The following is a 10648-nucleotide window of genomic DNA, read 5'->3' as shown; positions in this document are numbered from 1 at the left end:
AATTTAATACCGTGAGGTTTTTCGATTGTATTAAGAAAAACAATGCTCCACTTCTGTTGCGAGCTGCTCTTTGTCTATTGGTCCGTCTATGACGGGAAAAAAAAAAGGAGACAAACGCCATGAACAAGCTATCAGAGATCATAATTTGCATTAAACTCTAACTCGTACGAAAGAGTTTTATAAGGATGCCGTATATCCGCAACTCTCAAGCGGGGTGAATCAAATATTAGTGTAACGATACCTTTTAACAGCAACCTTTGCATATCTTGGCCATGATAAAGTGGATGATGAATGGAACTGAATCCGGCGAAATTTTCAAAACTCTATTAACATGTTGTGTGCTGGGTAAGTACGACGCTAGTTATTCCTGTTTGTTGTGCGGTAGCTATCAAATTCCGTGATGAGTACAACTAAATCCGAAAAAGAGAGCAAAACTTTTTTTAAAAGTTGTGCGCTAGGTAAGTACCACCTAATTATATCTTGACTTTCCATTTGCGAAACATTTGTATCGATTTTTGAACATCCTGTGAAATTTGGAAAAACAAAACCGAAAACAAAATGTCAGGTGGCGATTATTTGGCACTGTTGATTAAAACAAAACAAATCAGATTCTAAAGATGCCCGCATTAAACTCTTAGCTCATAATCAGAGAAGGATTTCTTATAAATTGGATACCTTAAGCCTTTTACATTCCATATAGCGCAAAGCAATTAAAGATCAACAAGCACAGGCGAGACATTCATGCTGTGGTCATGTTGTTTGCGTCATGGCTGTCTGCACAACAGCTTTGGCAGCCATATTTAGGATAACAGGGACGGAATACCTTAGTTGCTATCGTTTTATACCACTATGACAAGATGTGAAAAGGGAAAAACGTCTCGACTTTAGATAGCTGCTGGACGTTGGACGTGCTTAGACAAGAGATCGAACTTAACCATCAGGGTCCACTTAAAATGGCATTAGGTTAGACAGATGCAAAGTTTAACATTTGATCAGGTATTTGGAAAAAAATGGTCGAATTAGTGTACTTTTTCCTTTCTTATCGTAAATTCAAACACCATTAGTAATCATGAATTTCGATAGCTGATTTTCTGAATAAGCTGAGGGGTTAAAGCGACGTGCACTCACAGAAAAATGATTAAGTAACCCTTAAAATTAATTATTTTTTACGTATTAAAATTCAGCAATGGAACACCTTATAGCAGATATCGAGGTACCCAAACTGTTAGAGCTTTCAAATTGTTGTTCAGTCATGGACAATTAAAACATACTTCTCTTTCAAATTATTCTTCTTTGTACCCGAAAGCAAACTTTAAACTTATCTCATTGCTCTTCTTTTATAAAAAAATCTATGGTGGAGGTTCCGCGGTCTGCTGATCCATAGTTTAGTAACTCCCGATCACAAGAATATGGAAAAATGGAGACCAACCCCTCAAGATTGAAATTGAGCAGAAGTTTTATTTGAGCGGTCAGAATCGATACCTGATGAATTCGCTTAATAAAGCATCGTCCGTTTCGAATTGTTGCGAGCTAAAACGAAACATCTTTTTTTTTTAATTTCGCATTTTACATCCTTTTCATTGTTATATAGTTTGGTTGCACTCTGAATAGCCCGTGTAAAAGAGTTTTTCGAAGGACATTCGCGAAATGTTTTGCACATGTGAAAAGTTTTGTTTAGCTGGTCGGAAAATTGTGGAGATGCTACATTTTTCAAAATTTATCCGTCTGCTCCCTTGGGAAGGTAATAAAGGTCATGGGTAGATGCTAAAGGGCATGTAGCAAATAAAATGCATCAGTACTTGTCTAACTCGAGATCTAATAAACTTTTTCATCGTTTCAAATGTTATTCTTGAGATAATAATCAATTTATTAGCTCATTTTCTCTTCTACAGTCATCCTTCATTTGTTGATGGAAATGCCAGGAACAGGTGAGGCAGTGTAATTCCGTTTTTAACATTCATGCACCATAAAATGAACTGGAGAAAAAGAAGATAATATCTGATTGATTATCATAATAATTATTCATAGACTTAAAGACTTCATGTTGGGATTACATCGGGTTGTGGTTCAAAACATAGGTTGAAACGTTTTGTTTCGTGTTGTTCCCGTTGCCGTTGTGATTTACGTAAACTGCTTTGCTCGTCGTTCTCGTCAGGATGGATCCTGAAACAACAAATCTACTTTCTTCTGTATGTCCCTTTGTTTGTTTGATTGATCGATATCGGTATCTGAACAATTGCCACCTACCCCTCCCCAAACCCAACAACAGTCAACTGATAACAAGTGAGGGTTAATGTTGGGTTAGGGGAGAATAGGAGCGCAATTTCTTAGATACTGACATTGTCCTTGTTTGAACATGATACAGATGTACTAAAGAAATACGCAATAATTGGGATTTAAAATTTTGAGAATAAAGTTTGCGTGGTCCTTTAGGCGGGCTATTTAACGGTTTTTTTTCCCAGTGACTTTTATTCTTCTATAGAGTTGTCACATTTGAGTGAATGTTTACCGTAGATTCATGAAATGACACCTTTATGTTGTTGCCAAAAGTTGAATTTGAAGAGATTCAGATTAGCCGTGGTTAAACACACCTTGGGTTTGGGGCCTTAAGGAGGGTTAATGGCTTGGGTTTGGTTAAACTCAGGTTTCTTGTTACACTTAGGGATGCGGTTACACAGTAAAAGACTCCCCCCCCTCAGGGTCAAATATAATAAGATATGAGTTCACTGACCTGACAAATTGGCAGGAAAAGTACAGAGCAACATGAATGTTACGAATCGGGATCTATAAAGCTAAATTTCAGTGATTTTCCTGCCTTATACGACAGTCCTCCATAAATATAACAGTCCAGCTGTTTTTCTGCGAGAAGACACCGAAGAGGGCGCGAAATTAGCCAAGCGCATCGGAGGTCACCTCAAAACACTGCAGGCGATTTCCTGTATTAGCTACATTCTGCTTTATGATTGGTCAAGCCACCTCCGGGAGCAGATAAACCGAACTTTTCAGTTGTGGAACTGTCATGGGAAGTTCTTTTGTTCTTTTTGATGTATCCATGGAAATAACCCTAAGGCAGTTTCGGTCTGGGGAAAGCGGTTACACACAAAAACGTCCTTGCCCGTGGGCAAACGCTATTTACTCATGGGTAAAAGGGCTAGTGTAACTACGACTATTGTTTATGATTTAACCATAGTTGAGAAGCAACGCGGTCTTTAAAGGGAAGTAATTTTATTTCATGAACCTGCAAATTTTAAGTCATTGTTGATACTATTAGGTGGGCTCGTAGTTTCGCAATGCTCTTCATACTAATGTGATCTCACCATGAAGCTCTTTGATGTTTTATCTTCTTTTTTTTTCTAGGTTTTGGAACCCTGACAATTTTTCAGTCAACTGTGGCTGCTGCTCCGGCAATCGTTTTCAAATCAAAAGAATTGCTCACCCCAGAATCATAGAAATATTTTAAAGAAAGCGGAACGGCTTTGTTGTAAGTTTTACCGATGTATTTGTTGTATCGATTTGAATCTTAAAAATGAAAGTCAAATGACTGCATCACATTGTTGACGTATGGTTATTGTGATCATTATGGGCGTACTGCATCAAAGGCGGGAAAACGCGAATGACCAAATCACAATTCGTTCAAGCTTTGAATCTGATTGGTTAGGAAGGTGGCGCAAGCTTTCTGGACCAATCACATGGCGAAGTTAAGAAAAACCAAAGCAACCATTGATTACTTTCGACACTCAATTGAAAAATGCTCTGTTACATGTACAATGCAACTGAAGAAGATATATACAGATATATACAATTACATATTTTTTCGATCAGGATCCCGTGGCTGAGCTGCTTTCAAATAATCGTTAGACCTCAAGGCTTTTCAAAAGACGCAATCTAGTACTCATGGAATGTTGTTTCGGAAGACCCAATTTGGCCTTGGCTATCTTTCTGATGTTGTTCCAGTTGTTCCTAACACATATTGTCTTCCGTAACTCGACTTATCCGAACAATACTGCCACAATTGATAACAGGTATTATTATACATCAGTCTGAACTGAATCTCTTGTTGTGTGATACGCACGCCCTGAAAAACTGATCTACTCATGACAAACATGTGTAGACATTTATGACTAGTACTAGGCCTGACAGAGTGCAGTCCAATTCTGTCCGTAATTCATCAAGTGATTGACAAAATTATAACAGCACGCATATAACGCGTATAGTCACATAGGCATGTTGCGCTAAATGGCCAGTTGCAAGCATAACGTGAACTGTACACTGTCTTATTAGAGCACTAATCAAAACTATAGGAAAGTTCTCGAAAGTGATTAGTTATCACTAGCCTGATTTGAGCACAAATAGGACGTTGCACGCGTCATGTTTGTAACTGAACAGAACGCAAGAAACGGTAGTGGCTCGGTAGCGATTCGCAATAGTTTTACGTCTAATTTTTCGAGAGGGTTGCACGGGATTTACGGAGTTGTCGTTGTGCTGACTAAAGCATAACCTATGGGATCCTGGACAACCTTCGACTCTCACTTCAAAGTTTCTTCATTTTCTTTTGAGCTTTTGTCGCATACCTTGGTTTTGTGACTGTGCTAGTTACCCACAGACATCCCGTGATGCTAGTGTTCTGTCAGTTGCTTGTAAACTGCCTCCAGAATCATGACTCGGCTGGGATGATTTTGATTGGCTCGATTGATAAACGGACTGATGAGTGTGCGCACGAATGGGCGGACAGACGAATGGGCAACTGTAGCTTGGAGACAATTGGCACGTTTGTTTCCCTAATAAGATCAAAACACAGCGCTGTTTATGCACTGGCAACCGGCACTCAGCAACCAATCAGAACACGAGAAATTAACTTTTCACGGAGGGCAAGAAATACATAATTTTCTTTTGACAAGAGTCGTTATTAATGTGAAATCATGGAAAATTTGGCAGAAAATGTACCCCGTTTCCCAAATCAGATTTGATAAAAAATGGGTAATATGGAGAAGAAACTTACGATGCGAGCAATGTTCGGTTGGTTACTATTCATTTCATATCCATTCTGTGGTCACGCGGGAATATTGAAAGTTAGCCTTTCTTTTTTGTCATTTTGCACAGTTTTTTGAGCAACTGAAACGTATCTCACCGACAGTTATTTTTCAAGCCGACCTTTAAAAAAGTGATTGCATTCTGGGTGATATAGAACAGTTTTAAGGCTTTTCATGAGGAGAAAAAGAAACATCCCTACGTGTGTAACCTTTTTTTCACCTTGAGTCTGAAGTGCTCAAGTATTCCGTTCTTAACGTTAAAATTAGTATTCAAGTACCGTGTTTTAAGGCATCTATCTTGTCGCCGGATCTCCAACAGACCCTGTATATTGTAGGTTTGACATCGAGGCAGGACGCTCTGAAGCTTTGTAATATTTGTTTTAAATGACTTTTCGTTGCCATTCCAAAACAATAGAGAAGGAAAAAAAGACATTTTGTCTCCCTTCTTACTCAAAGTACGAAAGAAATTTATCTCTTTTGGCCTATTTCCTCTATTGCCATGATTCCTTGGTTGTCATGAACAAATTTTTTGAAGGATAATTAACTTGAAATACTCGACAAAGTCCCTCCAGATCTCGTCCAAACCTCTCAAACGCAGCTTATATTGCCGTTCCTCTCTCTTTGTCTTTCAGGCTTTCGTCGGGAGCCCCGTCAGCCGCGCATGTCTCAAAAGGCTGTCAACCGCTGGTTCCTGACCGTGACTCTCCTACGCAACCCATCTTTTATCAAGTACCGCCGCCAAGGCCACCATTTACGGCATCTGTTGTGACTCTTGGAAGCGTCACCTTTGACGTTCTAGTGTAAACCTTTGAGACTAACTCAGAAGGAAGAACACTGTTCTTTCTTTATGGTTCACTTTTCCGGAGATCTGCTATAGCTTGTGGTAAAGGTCTCCCTCGTTTGTTACCACAGTATAATACAGTCTGTATCTGGATGTTATTGTTGTTGTTTTTGTTTTTTTGTATTTTAAATTTTTTTTGAGTCAAAATGTTACTCCCCTAATGAAAGCTGCTCTAAATTCTGGGCTAAACTTTATTAAACACGTAGATTGTGGTAGAGAAATGAGCAAGGAAGCACACAAAGTACTTATTGAAAAACAATTTAAAATTGTGGATTTTTATTGCTGGCTTCGGAAATGGGAATTATATTATCTGGCAAACATGGAGAGGCAAACGGTAACATTTGCAATTTAAGATGAGTTTTTTTGTAAATCTATTTCTCTGTAAACGATAATGGATTCTAAATATTGATTAATTTTCTTTGGCAGATTTGAATTTGATAGGTTTTTTTTTTTAAAGATAATGTATCAGGTACTGGAAAGTAATATTTACAAAAAGAGCAAGCAGTTTACATTAGGCTAAACGCCAAGTATATAGGAAGGGGAAAAAAGAGAAAAATAACAAATAAATATTGCGGTTTGCTCAGGCGCTTTAAGCGGAAGTTTTGGTTTATTTATTTATTATTTTTGTTGTTGTTTTTTCCTTTAACTATTATGAAAGTAAGAAAAGTAAAAATTGTCGCACGATACCAAATAATGTTGTGAATTAATGAGGTCCGTGAGTAGGGGAAAGACTTGGGAAGGAAGGTGTGGGTTTGGAACTGAGGAGCAAGGAACCAGCGGCAAGAAAGAATACGTAGTTGACAGACAGCTGTGTGCATTAACCATACGAGTGTTTTGGCGAAGGCCGATTTCTTTCACACTTGCGAATATATTCATATACAATTAGCGAACTCCAACATCGTGAAGACCTCTGATCTTTTTCGGAAAGAAGATTTAGCAGAAGTAGAAAGTGAGGTGGGAGTGAAATATTGAATTCGTGGGACTACTGGCGAAACAGGATTTCATTCAATTTTGTTCGCTAGTTTTTATCCGGGCGAGGATCCCAGTGGCACCCTGGTAGAAATCTCCTCATTGGCATCCCGAGAGAGATCCCAACAAGTGTCCCGTGGGAATCTCGGCGGAACTAGCAAAAATACCGACCTATACTTCAGAGGGTAATGACATCAGGGAACTCATCTTTTTGTCTTTTAACAAACCATTTCATTATTTCATACGAAGACGGTACAATCGAGCAACCGTTTTAAACCCGTAAGTGATTGTTATCACCATTTAATACAGGTTAACAACAAAAGACAAGAAAACAACATTTTAAACCATAATTCATCATTTTAATGTTAAGTTTATTTTAAAAAATTGCTCAAAAATGTATCGAATAACTTTAACAAAATGATGATGCAGCGTAAAAACAGAACAATAGATTAGAATTCTAACAGTTAGACCTCTTGGTAATTACCCAGCAAATGATTTGCGAAATTTTCTTGCATAATATTTGTCAGATACAGTAGTCCTAAGAAAAAAGATAATCTGCAATGCGTTGAGGACATTCTAACTCTAAATACTAACATTTATTTTAGGAGACAAACATGGAATAAATTTTACTTCAGAGACAATTCTTCGTTTTATTCGAGTGGTTCCGCCCTAAGTGACCGTTCCGCACAACCCGAACAGGCCGATGGGACTGAGTCAAGGATGACCACAACCGCTTAATAGAGACCACCGCTGAAAAGCGGTGAAAGTGACAGTGCTTAACAGGAAAAAAAAATTCGCGAATTTAACAGTCAACCGTTTAATACAGGTTCGACTATTCATTCCGAATTAGCCAATCAGCCGACGTGAAGAGCTCTATTCACCAATATGGTATATGCTAAAAAACCACTATAAGTGTAAATGTTTCTTTTCAAGCTAGAGTTGGAAAGCCGATTCCCGGGTTGATACTCGCGCAGGCGATAAACACCAAACCAACAGCCCACGCAAAAAGCACTATTAACCTGTGTGTTAAATTCTCAAAACTGCTGTAAGATGGTTAGATGGAGTAGAGCTCTGGAGCACGAAGAGAAAGTCTAAGCAGACGAAAGAAGCCTATTAAGTCCAGCAATTCTTGAGGAAAATTCTTATCTTTACCTTCTAAAATCGTAGCTCTAAGATTCTTGAGAACCCCACCTGTGATGCTACCCTTGAAAACACGTAGTTATTCACACTCCCAGCCCGGGTGGATAAAGAGAACCTTGACCCACCCCTCCCCCCTCCTCATGGCTCTTTTTCGTAAACGATTGTAATATATGCTATCATCAGCAGCGAACTCCTACTAAAACATCTAAGTTGTCGCAGTTTTTTAGATCTGGGGTGAAGTCAAAATATCAGGGCTTATTGACTTTTCGGATCCGGTACAAGGTCTTTAAAGGGGGAAGGAAATTTATCCTTGCTCGCCTTCACATCGGTGAATATCTCGCGTTAACTTCATTAAGCATCTCAGTTGGAACATAAGAGGAATGCGTAGCGACAACGCTTTCCCTATGGCCGTCTCTCCCAGGTTGATCCTTACCTCCAAGATTTTTCCATGGCTTGTTTTTCCCGGTTTTCCTCACTCCTCAAAAACCAGCAGCACTCTATATTCGAGTTGCCACCTTCTAAAACCGTTTTTATTTCACATCTTGCATGTCACCCAGTCGAGGGTCTCCATGGGGTTAACCGGTAGCCGTATATCGGTCAAAAATTAGCTGTTAGGCGTAAATATTGACAAATTTGAACCCTTAGTTGTAGAAAAAAAATTGACCTTAAAAATATTTCCCTCCTACAATGTGTTATTTTGTGTTAGTCTGGGTTAACCGTAGCAGAAAAATGGCCACAACTTTAGCCGTTAGCTGTGAAAAGTTCTCCTCGGTCGGCCCTCCTCAGTTTGAAGAAAGTTTCGGTTTTTTGTAACAGGCTGTTAGTTAAGTTTGCAATCGTGGAAAAAAAAAAATCATCAATATTTTCTACACTCGAGGAACCACACCGAGGGTACCTCCCATGATGAGGACGCTTTCTATAAACAGAATAAAGCACCTTCCCAAAGTGAAAGGTAATTTCTTTTTTCTTGCCTCTTCAACGATATATGACTAAACATCATGTCGCTTTACATGCTAAAAAAACGCGTCGCGTGACATCCTGAGGAACGGCTGCCAATGAAACTGGCTGATATAAAATCTGAAAATATCGAAGTTAATATCTCATTTAATAACTCTATCCAAGGAAATGGGAAGAGGTTGAGCGAATAAGACATGGGTGCGCTCACTGCTCCAAACGAAAAGATGTGACAAAACATCATAACTGTCATATAACGTGCTAAAGAAATTCGTCGCGTGACATCCTGAGAAACGGTTGCCAATGATCGATATTAGCAGTTATAGAGTCAGAAAATATCGAAGTTTATCTCTCATTCAGTAAACTTATTCAAAGAAATGGGCAAAAGTTATTAAGCGAATACTACTTCAAATGACAAGAAATGGCTTATGCAAGTCGATGAAGAAATTTTCCTTCCTTTGTTATTGATTTCCTCTTCCATTCTAACAAAATGCCAAGCGACTGGTTTCATTGTTGACATTTAAATGTTAGTTTATTGTACTTAGATAATATGTAAACAATCTAATAGGAGAAACTAAATAAAATCATTTGGTTCCAACTTTCCAGCTCATTCGGAGCTTCCTTCAATGCTTTGTAAGCCATAACTAAAATTATAAAATAAAACTTCTCGTTTTTTCCTTTTGGGCGATTAGATTAAACAATATACTTAAAATGCATCGTTCTGCTTGTAAAAAATAACAAAATTTATCTCAATCAAAATTAAAGGAGAAATCTCAGAAAATTAACTAATATCAAGACTAAATCCTTGCCATTACGGCCAAATCTTTTATTTTAAGTCCAGATAAACCAAATTCTGGTCGGCAGAAACTAACTTTAAGTACCAATGACTGAGTAAAAATCCGCGAAAAGTTCATCACAATTTCCATCTGACATAGACAAAGATAATCGAGCAATCGAACAACTGATTATTCTCCAATTCCTATGGAAATTCTCTACACACGCACATAGCTGCATGTAATAGCTTCACATCACTCATGAGACTAAACCGATTGAGAAAAAGTCTGTAAAAAACTCTGGAAAACGTTTTCAAGACGTTTCAACTTCGACGTAAATGTAACGCCCAAATCCTCTCAATAGAAAATACTTCCATTAAAAATAACTTCTCACATACCTAGTCATGATAATTTTAAGACATCATATGAAAAAAACAAACAAACAGCAGTTTGAGAAGGATATCAAAGATTAATCTCGTAAAAGCAGTTCAGACAAGCAAAAAGGCAACTTTTGAATCAATGGAAATCTGTTCTCTTGTTAAAATTGACTTTGGCCGTCTTTTGGTTCTTCCTGCTTTGATGAAAAGAAGACTCTTGACAAAGGTTTCATGGGTAGCTTATAGGTTTCTGGTCCAAATATCAGCATTTATAGGTATCCGAAAACTCCCTGGGATTCCAATGCTCACTGCCTTAACTGAAACATAAAAGAATCTCAGTTTAGGGAGGATAGTTGAGTTGCCATGAAATATTTCTCAGCACATGAAACGATACATTGCACAACAGGATTTCTTTAAAATAAATTTGCTATTCTACTCCTATCATGTTTCCAAAAAAGAATGTTATCATCGTAAACGTGTCCACTTGATTGTACTGCATCTCAGTTTACAGAGAGAAAAATAAATTCGTAACCCAACTGAAAGGAAACTAACACGCAAGTATCA

General features: G+C 38.1%; 1 protein-coding gene across 2 annotated transcripts in view; it reads right to left on the bottom strand.

The window, feature by feature from the left end:
• Positions 1-9308: 9308 nt before the first annotated feature.
• LOC136276919 (tetratricopeptide repeat protein 28-like) overlaps positions 9309-10648 on the bottom strand; it is a 133152-nt gene continuing 131812 nt past the window's right edge. For both annotated transcript variants that reach the window (XM_066166230.1, XM_066166229.1), the window contains one exon: positions 9309-10401. The gene's annotated coding sequence lies outside the window, so the exon portion shown is untranslated. The remainder of the gene's footprint in view (positions 10402-10648) is intronic.

The sequence above is a fragment of the Pocillopora verrucosa genome, chromosome 5 (assembly GCF_036669915.1).
Source record: "Pocillopora verrucosa isolate sample1 chromosome 5, ASM3666991v2, whole genome shotgun sequence".
In the NCBI taxonomy this organism is placed as follows: Eukaryota; Metazoa; Cnidaria; class Anthozoa; order Scleractinia; family Pocilloporidae; genus Pocillopora; species Pocillopora verrucosa.
This window is presented reverse-complemented; position numbering and strand designations above follow the sequence as displayed.